We start from the raw sequence: 15,573 nt of genomic DNA on the forward strand, positions 1-15,573 counted from the left end.
GGATCTTGACTTCTTCAGCCTCTAGAGGGCGCAATTCTCATCCGATTTGGCTGAAATTTTGTACGACGTATTTTGTTATGATATCCAATAACTGTGTCAAATAAGATTCAAATCGGTTCATAACCTGATATAGCTGTCATATAAACAGATCTGGGGTCCCCAAAGGACGCAATTCTTATATGAATTGGCTGACATTTTACACAGATCTCCAACATATAATTTAATTGTGGTCCGAACCGGAGCACAATTTTACGCTTTATCGGAAGAATTTTTAAACCTTGAGAGTAAGTACAATAATTATATTGGGTTGCCCAAAAAGTAATTGCGGATTTTTCATATAGTCGGCGTTGACAAATTTTTTCACAGCTTGTGACTCTGTAATTGCATTCTTTCTTCTGTCAGTTATCAGCTGTTACTTTTAGCTTGCTTGAGAAAAAAATAAACCAATAAATTATTGGTTGCACAAAAAGTAATTGCGGATTTTTTAAAAGAAAGTAAATGCATTTTTAATAAAACTTAGAATGAACTTTAATCAAATATACTTTTTTTACACTTGTTTTCGAAAGCAAGCTAAAAGTAACAGCTGATAACTGACAGATGAAAGAATGCAATTACTGAGTCACAAGCTGTGAAAAAATTTGTCAAGGCCGACTATATGAAACATTCGCAATTACTTTTTGGGCAACCCAATAAGTTAATACAATTATTTGCAATTTTGGGGGGAAAAACCATATTAGGATTGTTTTATGAACCATCTTTGAATTGATTTGATAACAGAAACCCAATTCAATTCACCCTTATCGTTGTTGACATAACATGACTTTCAAATTTATTTTCGCTCCAAATAGTTTTAAGAAGCCATCTGTTTCAATTACACTAGCTTGCAAATATTATACAAAGAACGACAGGTTTCCCCTCGCCTGCTGGGGTATAACTTGCGGCGGTTAGGGTTCGTCATAGAAATTTATATTTGCAGCGACCAGAGTAGAGAAAGACGGTTATGTATTATGCATTTAGGTTCACAATCTATTTTATTGAGGTTAGAGAGAGAGAGAGAGAGAGAGAATGACGTAAGGAGTAATCTTACGCATGGCGACTACACTACGCGCGTCGTGGGCATAGGAGCTTGGAAACTACATACTTGAATGAGTTCGGGCTAGAATTCACCGGCACTGTCGAAGAACTCCGAAGGCGTTTCGGCCAATTCCTAGGTACAGAACACACCCCAGAGCAGTTAGTAAGATTATTGGAGTTGCAGGAACTTCATGATCCATCGACTTCAAAGCGTGATGGCAAAGCGAAGTTCAGCCCAAATAAAGCACACAACGTCGCTACTACTGATGAGTCAGGGAACACCACAACCATGGAATCTGGATCGCATCTGCCTGACTTCGACAGGGTGGAACGTCCGGTGGAGTTATTCCCCGAAAGAGTCCCGGCCTGATGACTCTCGTCGAGTGCTGACTTACGCACCTTAGCCGATCAGGTCCGTAAGTGGAATGTCAGCTTCGATGGTGTTAAGGAACCGCTGGAGTTCATGGAACGATTAGAAGAGTTAGCCGACATGTACGATGTCAACGCCGATATATTGCCAAAGATGATGCCTGAAGTACTTCGTGGCAAAGCGTTGGTATGGTACCGCAACAAGAACCGTGCTTGGGCCAGGTGGCCAGACTTTCGGGAAGACTTCCTTCGGCTTTTTCTACCAGTGGGGTGCTTTGAGCAGCGGGAAGACGAAGTACGGAAGCGGAAGTGTCAGAAGCCTAGAGAACCATTCCGTAACTACACGCTTCACATGCAAGATTTGATGCGACACACCCAATACACAGAGCAACAGAAGGTCGAATGGATCTTCCACAATGCGTTGCACGAATACCGATGGTACATACGCCGGCGGGATTTCCAGAATTTGCACAACCTACTCACAATGGCGGACGACTTGGAAAGCTTACCCCCATTGGTATCGCAGCCCCGGGAGCAACATCGGCGAATCGACCCTGAGGTGGGACATAATGAAACCCTGCCGCGAATCAACCCCAACACAGCTTGTCGAAACTGCGGCCAAAACGGACACTTCTCAAGTCAGTGCCGAAACGAAATCGTGCTCTTTTGTTGGGAATGTGGCCACGGGGGGTACGAACGGTTCATTGTTGCCGTAGAAATTCGGGAAACGACGGGCGTACCCGCCACAATCATGGGCAGACCTAAACACCACTCTACATCTCGAACCCTAGAAACTGGTAGCCACCATAGGCATTGGAGATCGGCGCGTCGCTGCCATCGTCGACACGGGTACGACCGGCTCATTCGTCAGCGAAACCTTCGCAAGCACATTAGGTGAAACCGGTCTTTTTACACCCTACAACCCTAGAAACTGGTAGCCACCATAGGCATTGGAGATCGGCGCGTCGCTGCCATCGTCGACGCAGGTACGACCGGCTCATTCGTCAGCGAAACCTTCGCAAGCACATTAGATGAAACCGGCTTTTTTACACCGTACCTAGCCAACTTGCCTTGGCTGACCAGTCCCAGCTGCAAACGCAGTAGGAAACCAGAAACCTTGTCGTGCCTGATGCGTCGGAGGACGTCATCCTCGATCTGGACTTTTTGGCCAAGATAGGAGCCAGAAAATCTACAGTTTCGAAATTTTTTAAGTCTATTGGGTTGCCCAAAAAGTAATTGCGGATTTTTTAGAAGAAAGTAAATGCATTTTTAATAAAACTTAGAATGAACTTTTATCAAATATACTTTTTTTAAAGCAAGCTAAAAGTAACAGCTGATAACTGACAGATGAAAGAATGCAATTACAGAGTCACAACGCCGACTATATGAAAAATCCGCAATTATTTTTTGGGCAACCCAATATATCAAAACATGGACGGACTAGATTAGTATACCCCCATCCTATGGTGATGGGTATAAAAGACCTATTAACTTTACTGATAAAAAATATCTTGCAATCAAGTGTAATTTGTATTTGTTTTTGTACGTAGATAGGAATGAGTTTATAAAATTTAAGTAAACAAAAACTCCAGTCTACAATAATTGCCCTCCATAGATAATAATGGTATCACATATTTAATGATGAATCGATAATTGGTTACTGATTAACGGAATGTCTAAATTAAACTTCAAATCATGATATGACTGAAGATAAGTCATTTTAGATTTCTCAACAATTTAAATGTAACTCAGAGGTTAGCATGTCCATTTATAACGCTGATCAAATCCTTGCGAGAACCTCGAAAAAATGTTTCAACGGTTGTTATTAAAGCTGACAAACTATCGATAACAGCAACATTCGATGCAGGGTTGCCACCCTGTCATGATTCAAACTTTTTAGCAGAAATATGTTCAAACCTAAAAAAAATTTTCAAACTTAAAAACAAATGAATGAATTTAAACTCGCCTTAAGAGTTTATTGTGCAGAATTTTCCAAAATTTTTAAACAATGTATCATAAGATTTAAAAAAAAATAATTTAAAAAAATAAAAAAAATATTTTTGTTTTTGCAAAGGTTTAACCCTTTATGTCCCCTTCGATTTTTTTCAATTATGTCTCAAAATGTTCCTTACTTCGTCACCTTTCTACCCTACAAAGGAAATTTTGGGACAGCCATGTTTGTAAGAGATACAAATTAATTATTCTGGTCACCCCAACTCTCAATGCCCGCCATAAATTTGAAATTTTTTTTTTTTTAATTTTTTGATACTTAATTTTAAAATTAAGAAAATTCTGCTGACATATAAACCGATCTTGGGTCTTGACTTCTTCAGCCTCTAGAGGGCGCAATTCTCGTCCGAATTGACTGCCATAATGTAATGTTGTGGTAATGTTTTGGTATCACTTCCAACAACTTTATTAAGCATGGTTAAAATCGGTTCATAACCTGTTATAGCTGCCATATAAACCGATCATGGGTCTTGACTTCTTCAGCTTTTAGAGGGCGCAATTCTTATCCGATTTGTCTGTAATTTTGCACATGGTGTTTTGGTATTACTTCCAACAAGTGTGCTTAGAATGCTTGAAATCGGTACATAACCTGGTATAGCTGCCATATAAACCGATCTGGGATCTTGACTTCTTGAGCCTCTAGAAGGCGCAATTCTCTTCAGATTTGGCAGAAACTTTATACAACGACTTCTCCCATGACCTTCAACATACGTGTCCAATATGGACTAATTCGATCAATTGGTTTAATACAGCTCCCATATAAACCGATCTCCCGAATTTACTTCTTGAGCCCCTACAAGGCGCAATTGTTATTATATTTCACAATGGCTTCTGCAATGTTCAACATTCAATTCATTTATGGTTCGAATAGGCCCATAACTTGTTTTTAAGTTTTAGCGGTTTGAACATTTTTCTGTTAAAAAATTTTGCGGTATGTAAAACCGGCTGCCGTGTGACTTGAACTTCTGGTAGTCGTCGAGGAAAGTGTAGTGCAAAATTTTGGTAATATTGGCCAATAAAAGGAATAGAATTGGAATAAATGGCCAGAGAATGGAAACTTAATACAGACTTACTAACAGGGACCCGACGATGAAACCATTACCGACTTTATAAAGATTCGGGAGACTAGGATAGGCAAAGAACCTAATACGATGATATCAGGCAGTATAGTGACGGGAAATTCAATGCAGTCTAAAGAACAGGAAGCTGACGATGAGATCATAACCTAATTCCAAGATTTCCATCTACTGGAGGACCAATGATTGAGGTAATCCAGATAAACCCTCACCGGAGCGAGACTGTTACACACGCACGTCGTAAAAAAGCCGAAGTTTATTGGGATGTGTACTACACACGGCTCAATACAATACAATAAGATCAACAGAACGGCAAAACGTGCCTCCCGGAAGCTATTCTGCGAACAGGTCGCTAGTCTTAATGATGCCGCCTAGTTAAAAAAGTTTTTCTCAAACACCCATGCCCAAAGTGAAACTTTAGTAGACGACATGGGAGTGAGAGCAGAGACAACGGAGGACATGTTGAGGCTTTTGATGAAAACTCATTTTCCACAGGCTACGACGGCGCTCACGGAGATACCGGAATCTTGGAATAATGATGTTGGTCAAAGGTTTATAATTACGAAACTTATGGTGAAGGAATCCTTGAGAAGCTTCAAATCATTTAAGTCACCCGAACCATTATGGAATATTTCCGGCGTTGTTACAGAAAGAGGCAGACTATCTGGCACCCCATCTGACCACTATTTTCACAGCGTGCCTGAGACTTGTATATAATCCGAAAGCCTGGCAGGAGGCAAGGGTGGTATTTATACCCAAGCCCGACAAGGCAAGTTATGCGACACCAAAGGCCTACAGATCTATAATCCTAACGTTCTTTCTACTCAAAACCATGGAAAGTACTGTGGATACCGTGATAAAGAGTAGAACATCCAGCGAACTGCTCAAATACAAACAGCATGCCTATGTCAAGGGAATGTCGGTAAAGATTGCCCTGCACGAGGTTGTGCATAAAATAGAAGAATCCTTCGATGCCAAAACGTACTCACAGGCGGTATGCATTGACATCGAGAGGGCTTTTAACTATGTGCGGATCGACACATTGATCCAATTCTTAGACCAGTACCGGGTGGACCCGGTCCTTAGAGACTGGATAAACGATATGCTAAGGAATAGGTGGTTAAATTGTGTGTACCATGATATAAATAAGATATAAATAAGAGAGAAAGTGGCACAAGGCCACCACAGGGAGGCATTTTATTGCCACTCCTATGGGTGACCACCATAAATGACCTATTACGGATGCTGACTGAGGAGGGATTTGAGACCGCCTGCTACGCAGACGATGTTTTAATACTTCTAAGGGGTAAGGATCCGAAACAGCTATGCAGAAGGGCCGAAAGGGTCTTGCACTGGGCTGGACCCAGAGGTCTCAATGTTAGCCCAGAGAAGACTGAAATATGCCTGTTCACGAGAAAGACAAAGTTGGGACAATTTAATGCACCACGTTTCCTCAATAAAACGATTTCGATATCTGACAAGGTCAAATATTAAGGTGTGATCTTGAACAGGAAACTGAATTGGAAGTGTCACATTCAGGAGCGCACTGAGAAGGCTCACAGATGTTGGGCACTATGCTGGCCATAGGCTCGAAATGGGGCCTGAACCCGAGGACAGTCCACTGGCTCTACAGCAGCGTGATTAGACCAATACTTACTTACGCCTCTGTAGTTTGGTGGACTGCCAGGGAGAAAAAGTTCAACATAAGGAACATACCACAGGTTCAGAGAACATGTTGTCTTGGCATAGGCGGGGCGATGAGGACCACGCCCACTAAGGCACTGGAGACTATTCTAGATATACGATCCATAGACATACAGATTAAATGTGAGGCAGTGGCTGCCTCACATTTAATCTATGAGACTTTAGGCGATGGGAGAATAGATTGAGGATGGGAGCAGCTCATATCATCGCGGTATAATCGAGGCGACGATAGGAAATCTGGAAAGAAGGGAAGAGATTTCCGATCGGATAACTGAGTTAAACCTTGAGGTCGAGTGCAAGGCACTGCTGCCAGCGGCACATTCTTGGATTGACGGAACCCCAAAATTGCCATGGATGGATGGATCCTAACTAGAGGACAGAGTGGGCCTGGGGGTATACATTGAGAACCCAGGGACTGAGATCTGTTATAGACTGCCTGACCATAACACGGCCCTGCAGGCCGAGATCCGGGCAATTGGGCGGAATGCATGAGGTGGTGTGGTACTAATGCGAGGACGTCGAGTGTGGACTTTACGGATAGTAAAATTGTCATAAGGGCAATAACAACCAGGACGGTAAGGTGTAAGAAGGAGATAAACAAAATCCGCATCGTTTGGGTGCCTGGCCAGAGGACTGCCGTCAATAAACTTGGTTAACCCGAAGCCTCTCAGGTCGACACAGTCCGATTTAAGAGGGTGAGCGACGAATGCTCATGCAACCCAGTGAAATAGGGAAACGGTCGGTAGAACGGCAAAAATCCTATGGGGGCAAAAATTCCAGATCGTTAGAAGACAAGGCTATTACTGAAAGAAAGTAAGAAGGAGGTCATTATTGCTATTGGTATCATGACGGGACACATAGGACTAGGAGCTCACTTTGTGAACTCAGTGCGGCAAGCTATAGCATATGTAGAGCATGCGGGGAAGATGATGAAACGTTGGAACATTTCCTTTGTCATTGCCCGACTTTCGCGTCTAACAGATACCGGCACTTAGGCGAGTGGCATGGAAAACAATGAAGGATTTTGAAAGTAGCACGAAATTCCTAACTTAAATTTTCTTTTTCGAGGTTACTTTTTTTATTTAGAGCGCACAACAAACCGATTGCTGGCTTAGGTGTATTTCATCAACCTAACCTAACCTGGTCAAAAAATGCGATTGCAGTGGCTCAAAAAGTGGAAATCGGGCAATATACATATATGGCAGCTATATCGAAATATGAACCGATTTCAGTGAAATTCACCAGTAATATTTAAAGTCAATAGAAAATCGTTCTTGCCAAATTTCGAGAGAATCGGTTAACAAATGAGCACTTAATTGAAATATTTCTCAATATCGTACGAACATATGGGAGCTATATCTAAAACTGAACCGAATTTGACCAAACATCTTCGACTGCGGCTCGCCGTTCAAATTCGGCTATAAAAAAGAGACCCCTTGTCATTGAGTTTAAACTTGAATCGCACAGCACTTATTGATATGTGAGAAGTTTCCCCCTGTTCCTTAATGGAATGTTCATGGGCAAATTTGCATTTATCAATTCGAACGATAGTCTTAATTAGCCCTCGGTTATGAATTACAAAAAAAATAAAAGATTAGATTAAATATAAATGCCACTTTGTTTAATCATGGTCAATGTCAACATACTGCCAGAACCGCTACCAACTATTTTGTCACTCGATTCGTCCGCCATTTAATCCAAAAGCAACTGTTTTTCCTAATTAAAATCAGCTGATGCCGATGCGTTGCCAACAAATCGAGTGACACAATGTTAGTGGTTTTGCCAGTCAATGTCTGACGATAAAATTTCCCCCTTAGAGTTTTAAACCCCACAGTTACCTTACCCAATAGAAAGGTGACTAATATATTTCTTTACAGACTTTCAGTCCAAAGTAGTAGATGTGCAAATTGAATGATTTTGGCTACAAATTAAATGCTGTTAAAAGTTTATTATTATTTTTTTAAGTAATAATTCAATAGACGTGCTTATTGTTGTTTATTTGGCGTTTATTTTTTTGTTTGCTATGTTATTCCACTTTTAAATATTTTTATCAATAAACAATTTAAATTATTTTATTTTTTTAATACCGGCTTTTTAAATTTTAAGGCGCCAGACACCACATCACACCACACATATTATCAATTCACATTAATCAAGGTTTAATTTAATCGATCACAACAATCAGTTCAGAAATCGAAATTGAGAGAAAGAAGACAACAATGAAAAATTATCCAGAAACGCATATGCATGTCGAAAGCCTAAGAAATGTACATGTGTGTATGTATGTTCGTATCATTGGTAATATGTGTGTATGTATTCATGTATCTTTTGGATTTCATGTTCTCTTTCTTTTTTGCCCATTATTTAAACACCCCTTTCTCTCAGTGGCTAAAGCGCTCATGGCGAGTGTTGTCATTATAGCGTTTTTCATAAACAACAGAGAAGGAAATTGTACCGCGAGAAACGTTTTTTTCAGCATTAAGAAAAAATAACTGACTGAGTTTGCTGAGTAATTAGGTTAAAATATAGTAGCTGTCTGCAAGGGAAAGTCTTCTAATTCTTACCGAATAGCTTTAAAAAAAATGATAACATCGGAATGTTCTCATCCTCTATTCTAGACAAGCCTTCAAAGAAACCTAAAGTGGATCTTCAGATGGCTTGCGCTGGTCACTTCAATAGCATATGTTCTATAATTTCCTCTTTTTTGATGTCCTCACAGCTTCTGTAGAAATCGTTTCCTGAAATCTTGAGTGCCGTATGCATGTTTCCCAACAAAGAATTGAGTTATCATGACGGCCATGATGAGTGACTCTTCTGCTCTAGCCAAAGACAGCAAGAGGATATACCTTTTCAAGAAAAAGTTGGGCCTCGTTTACAACCCCCAAATTGTGCCCGTTTGTCACCCATCGAACTACGAGTTTCAGAGTTCAGTTTTGCATACAGATTTCAGTCTCCCTGGAGGGGGTAAACTGGGTCCTAGCCTTACAAGTTTGTCTAATGTATAATTCTTTGGGTATCTTGTCGACCGGCCCTAGAAAAGTTGCAATTTGAACTACCTGATTGAGATATTTTAGTCCACTTTATTGTCTAGTTGGGAAATATCCAAAAATGGATTTGAATTTTCGCTCTATTACCACTGTGGGTGCATTATACAGGGTTTTTTCTTCACGGACGCTACAAAAGTAGACAGAAAACGACGCCATATTTTTTTGTCGCTCTTTTGACATTTCTCTCCTCAGTAAAGTTTGCCATTTCATGGTGGATGTGTATGTATGCGTCGTATCTTCGTGAATTCGGCTGAGCAACGACCTGCAAACGATTCGGATTTTCATCGAAAAATCATCTTGAAGATAATCATTTCTGCTGAATGTTTTAATGACTTTGAAAACATCGTCTGTGTTCCAATGTATTAAGGCGTTGCCAACCATTCAATCCGATTCGATTCTCAGCAGAAGCACAACTTTTTACGCTCTTTGAAAACGATAGAGAATAGTAGTTGTTGAACTGGTCACCATGCATTGGAAAATTGTACACCAGGCGTTGCCAAAATATAAACACCCGGAGACAGTTTTGTACGTTTCATTCAGAAAATAGAGTTTTGATTTATGAACATTTGTGGTTAATCCGATAACATCTGTGTATGGAGTCAATATTGACAACATGTGCCTAATTTTTTCTTTAGGTGTATGGATTTGGAGTTGTGGTTGATCTGATAACACCTGTGTGTTGAGTCAATATTGTGCTTAATTTTTTCTTTGGGTGTATGGATTTGGAATTCGAAGTATTTTTTCTAATCCAGCCTACATCGTCACAATCTGAAAAAGGTTCTGTCGATTATATATGAGCTTAGGAGAATACCAAGGGCAGTTCATCTACTATCACGCACAAACTATGCAGCTTTTTCCTTCTTTCCAGACTTCCTATGGCTTATAGCCATAGGAAGTCTGGCGCATCCATTGTAAAAGTCAAGGTTTGGTAGCAGACAACAATCTATGGCCTGATGCCACGAGCGCAGTTGTTGGGTCTTTGTAATCGATTCTAAACCTTTTTCTGAGCTTCAGCTAGCGTTCCAATGGAGAAATGTACCTACGTATTTCAAATCACTCACTGTTTAAGGAAAAGCCGGTGCCGCCCGGGCTCTCACTGAAACCGCTGATTGTCCTCGACAGCAGTTACAACTACTCCGCATACCTACGGATCATTCCACTTTCCGCAACCAGTGACAACGATAAACACCGCACATATCGAAGCTCAAAATTCCGGGTAGGTAGTAACGTGAATTGTTTATGCTACTGTATAGCCAAGTTCTGCCTCTTATTTAATGAATGACTTTTCGACTACCGTCCAAAACAGGCGTTTTTCCCACCCCTTTAATGTTGACACTACTGACCGACCGATTGATTGCTTGTTTATGCTCCTCTACCTTTAAATATGTGCATTTGTATTAGTGATATCTGTTGTTTTACTATTTCACAAATTATTTGTGAGCGCTACAAGCAATTACAGAGCACCAGAGAGAGAAAGAGAGAGCGAATTAATCAAATGATACTCACCTCAAGAGGAGAGCAGACAAGAGTAAAACTGTCAGAGAATGTGGCGGTAAATTGTCTCTGTGGGGGCAAATCATGTTACCAATAATGTTGACGACTTTAGTCATTCAACGGTTTCTTAAACAGACGGCTGTGTCTCTCTTTAGCCTATCGTAAGTGAGCGCGTAACGTAGTACCTACCATCCGTGTATCGTGGCCAGTGTCGTGTCTTTCGTTAGCAGCAAGCGCGCTTTGCTATTAAGTGTGTGTTTGATTGTTTGCTTTATTTTTTTTTCTTATTATTATATTTCTTCATTTTGCTTTCGTTGCCGTTTTGTTTTTGTATACATACAAGCCAACAAAACAAAAAGAAAAAAACACGCACACATGTGTTCGTCATCATAATCACCATTACTATTGAAAGAATAAAATAAGAACAGCTGTTGCGACAAAGAAAACATCAGCAACATCAGTGCCAATAACAAAGCCAAATCTAAAGTTAGCAAAGGCAATGAAAACCAAAAAAAAAAGAAACAAAAACAGTTTTTTTGTGTGATATTGACAGCTAAAATACAGTGACGGCTACGACACACTTACACATGACACCATAAAGAAACGTAATAGAAAACAATTGCTTTTCCTTGCGTTTTATTATATTTTGTTTTACTTGCTGCTGGTGTCTTTCCAATATTTACTTACCTTCGTTTTTTGTCGTAATGCGTTTATGTGTTTGTGTAGTGTATTGGGGATATGATGCATACGTTTTATGGATTTCATAGTCCCTCACGCGTGAGTGAGTGAATGAGTTAGTTGAACGAGCGTAAAAGCAACAACTACAAATAATGTTGCCATCGATGCCAGATGTGTATTGAGAAGAATTGTTAAAATTTGCATAAAATAAAGATGAGAAGGAATATTATTTTATTGTGCCTTTAAAAACACTCTAGGTATGGTGGGACTGAACCGCTAGCTTTTTTTGTGTGTAGGGTCAAGTATTACAGCGACATATTCCAAAATACTAGTTTGTGAATTCTTGGCCACATCAGAGACACATATTCGACCGGGTTGTACAAAGCGGTATGCTGCCGGCTTAATTAGGTCACGAAATTTTCTTTCACCCTCAAGTAAATTTGGGGAGGAGGTTGTAGTTTAGTGAAGCGACGATTAGGGTTATCTCTGAAGTTATTCCTATCGGTTTTTTTTCTTGATCGATAGTCGTGTGTAGGTTGCAAATGCAAATTTGTCCATGAACATTCCATTAAGGAACTGGGGCAAACTTCTCGCAAAAAAATGAGTGCTGTCCGATTCAGTTTTACGCTCAATGATAAGGGACCTCTTTTTATAGCCGAGTATGTCTATAGTCGAAATACTATTTTAGGAGGGTTATAATCCAGAGTTTCGAGGAACTAAGCTGAGACATGGCTTCTGACACCATTGGAAAGGCGGGTTTTGGGAAAAAGACTTTACAATCGAAAATTATTTGGTGCTATAATTCTATGTGTTTCTCCTGAATCTAATCAAGATGTTGCTGGATTTCAAAGCTCTGAAGCCACACCATACACTCTGTACGCAATGACAAAATAAACCTATTGACCGGTTAGACTTCTTGACGGAATAGCTTTTTATACCCTCCACCATAGGATGGGGTATACTAATTTCGTCATTCAGTTTGTAACTCCTCGAAATGTTCGTCTAAGAACCCATAAAGTATATATATTCTTGATCGTCATGACATTCTAAGTCGATCTAGCCATGTCTGTCCGCCTGTCTGCCGAAAGCACGCTAACTTAAACTAAACCGATCTAGGATCTTGACTTCTTGGGGCACTAGGGGTCGCAATTCTTTTCCGGTTTGGCTGAAAATTTCCATGAGATGTTTTGTTATGCTTTCCAACAAGTGTGGTGGTTCAAATCGGTCCATAACTTACATAGCTGTCATATGAACCGATCTGGAATCATGATTTCTTGGGCCTCAAAAGGGCGTAATTATTACCCGATTTGGCTCAAATTTTGTACAACGACTTCTCTCATGACCTTCAAATTACGTGTCAAATATGGTCTGAATCGGTCTTCAGCCTGATACAGCTCCCCAATATACCGATCTACCCATTTTTCTTCTAAAAGCCCCAATTCTTTTTCGATTTGGCAGAAATTTTACACATAGACTTCTACTGTGATCAATGGCGGAGGGTATATAAGATTCGGCCTGGTTTCCTTTTAAAAACAAGCTTCCCTGAGGCCTTATCTTGTTTTAATGGAAACACATGGGAATAGTTGCCCTCCTCTATAAATCAACAAATCTGGCAGCCTTGCTCCCATCTTAGTAACGTTGTTAAGCTTTCACGTTGTAGAAAGTGTGTGAATATTTTGGTGTCGTTGTTGTGTGTTGTGCTTTACTTATCTCCAACACGCCCGTTTGTTGTTACAAAACGTCGTCGTATCTATCGAATGTTGTGCTTACGATGAAGAGTGGCTGGCTCAATGGTTGGTTGGCTCCTTGTCATCATCATAGTTGTAGATGATAGCTTTACACGTCCGCACATATTAATAGTACCTAGTTGTTGGATATTGGCTCGTGTTGTACAAAACCATCAGCAATAGCCGATGATTGCCTGCGTATTGCTGTGTTTGCATTAGATGTAGCTGTTGCCATTATTATTATTAGTTTATTTTATTATTGTGCCACATTGAGCATCTTTATTATTGTACACACATTGGTTACTCTGCTTTGCTTTGCTATATCTTTGCCATCATCTTTCATATACAAAAGTATCTATTTCTCAAGACGATCAGTAAAGTCAATATAAAGTGTTATGAATAACAATAACAACACCGGCGTAACATACAAAATCCACCACTATCACGCACACACACCACGGTAACCAATAACCTAACTCAGCTGTGGCCAACAACAACAACGACAATGTTGTAAACAGTATGCCAACAAAATTATACTACCTAGGTGTCAAGCCTACAACGTCAGCAGTTTCTTTTTTCGCTCTCCTCTCTCCCCTCCCTCCTGTTTAGTTAACAATGTGGTGTGTTGTGTTGTGTTTATAATACATTGTACGTTATCGCCTTTAAGAAGTGTTGGTTCTGAAATCAGCTGTCATGCACACCTGAGAATTGATTAACTTTTATAAGGAAATCTAAAAACACCATCCTCGTAGGTATTTCTGTTCGTCTATTTTTTTTTTTTGGCTCATTAAGAGAGTTTTAATGATAAAGATAAATATGAAAGTAAATATACATTTACACACATCAACACATACATACATGCATTGTATGTGCCTTTTATCAGATGTGTGGTAGGTAAGGTACTAACCGCAATAAATTTCATTGGATGAAAACCCAACAATGTCATGGGCCTTTACCAACGGCGAAAATACTTGTTTGGAAAAATAAATTCAAACATAGATTGTTAGCTGTTGACGTCGACGTCTAGTAGACGTAAGGTAGATTTACACTATTTAGCTAAGTGTGTTAAAAAAAGTTAATATAGATTCAAATATTCATACAAATACAATATTTTTTTTTTGTAGAATTACCAAAAAACAGAAAAATCGACTTATGTTTGAATATAGTTTCCATATAGATGGATCTGAATTGGAGTTCTTAGGAAGCAAACTTTTTATTCGATTTGGCTGAAACTGTTTATGTGCAAGTGCAAGTATGATTTCCCATATGAATGCCAAGTATGGTCCGAGTCAGTCCGAAACCTTTGTCACTTTTACATAGTCGAAAGTGAATGAGGGCCAATGGTCTCTACTAACCGGGGTTTTTAGAATAATTTGGCAGAAGACTTACTGGAGCCTAAGTCATATTGTCTCAAATGTGGCAGCTTTGTATTTCAATTTTGTTTGTTGAATATCCTCACTAGGCACTTGTAGAAAATATCCACTTATTCACCAGACTATTTTAAGTTTTGCCAATGTAAGTCGTTTCGTATTGTAAGTAGGTAAATGGGTCCGATTGATAAGATCATTCGATTCAAAATTCTAAAGTAACTGGAGTAAATAAGTAAAAGAGTGCTAAGTTCGACCGTGCCGAAACTTACATACCCTTCACCATGGATCTTTTGTCGAGTTCTTTGCCCGGTATCTCTTTTTAGCCAAACAAAGGATAATGGATAAGAATTGGAACGCTATTGAAGCTATATCAAGTTATGCGATTCGGACCATAATTATATTGAATTTTGGAGACCATAGTAAAAGTCATTTTGTAAAATTTCAACCATTTCGAATAAGAATTGCGCCGAATAAGAAGCCGTTGTACAAAATTTCAGCCTAATCGGAAAGGAATTGCGGCCTCTGGAGGCTTAAGAAATGTAATCGGGAGCCGTCCGGTCCGGCGGATCTAAAAAGCTAAGATGTTTGAATCCAAACCTATCGAACGATAGGGTCTTCCCAAGTTGAAGATCATGTGGTTATTGCGATATTTTACAGTGCAAGTTCCGTTATTTCTGCTCAGAAAGCTGGGCGTGTTGATATCCCACGAGAGCACTTTGCGTCACTTCCAAATGTGCACAGAACTTTGCTTAGGAACTTCTCTTCGCTCTCCTTCTTAAACCTACCCAGGGCTTCACGAAATTTTCCCATCCCTTGCCAGCTTCCCAAGTTCTTACCTTTTAAATCTTTGCTTAAACCATTTGCAACACATGTGGGTCACCTTAAATCAAAAAAGCCTTCTATTTACAAGGCCTACCTATTCTACTGATTGGGTTACATCGTATACACCTCCCAAGTCTATATATGTACTATGTATTTAGGATAAGTGGGTGTTTTATAGCACAAAAGCTAAATATATTTACCT

The 15,573-nt window shown here is 39.8% G+C and overlaps 1 protein-coding gene across 12 annotated transcripts in view; it reads left to right on the plus strand.

Annotated features, from left to right (window-relative positions):
* Positions 1–15,573, plus strand: part of LOC106091255 (PAN2-PAN3 deadenylation complex subunit PAN3) — a 154,867-nt gene that overhangs the window by 62,790 nt on the left and 76,504 nt on the right. For 2 of the 12 annotated variants that reach the window (XM_059360148.1, XM_059360153.1), the window contains exon 1: positions 10,902–11,024. The exons of the other annotated variants lie outside the window; for them this stretch is intronic. The gene's annotated coding sequence lies outside the window, so the exon portion shown is untranslated. Of the gene's footprint in view, positions 1–10,901; positions 11,025–15,573 lie in introns of those variants that run through there. 12 annotated transcript variants of the gene reach the window in all.

Source organism: Stomoxys calcitrans, chromosome 1 (assembly GCF_963082655.1).
Source record: "Stomoxys calcitrans chromosome 1, idStoCalc2.1, whole genome shotgun sequence".
Taxonomy (NCBI): domain Eukaryota; kingdom Metazoa; phylum Arthropoda; class Insecta; order Diptera; family Muscidae; genus Stomoxys; species Stomoxys calcitrans.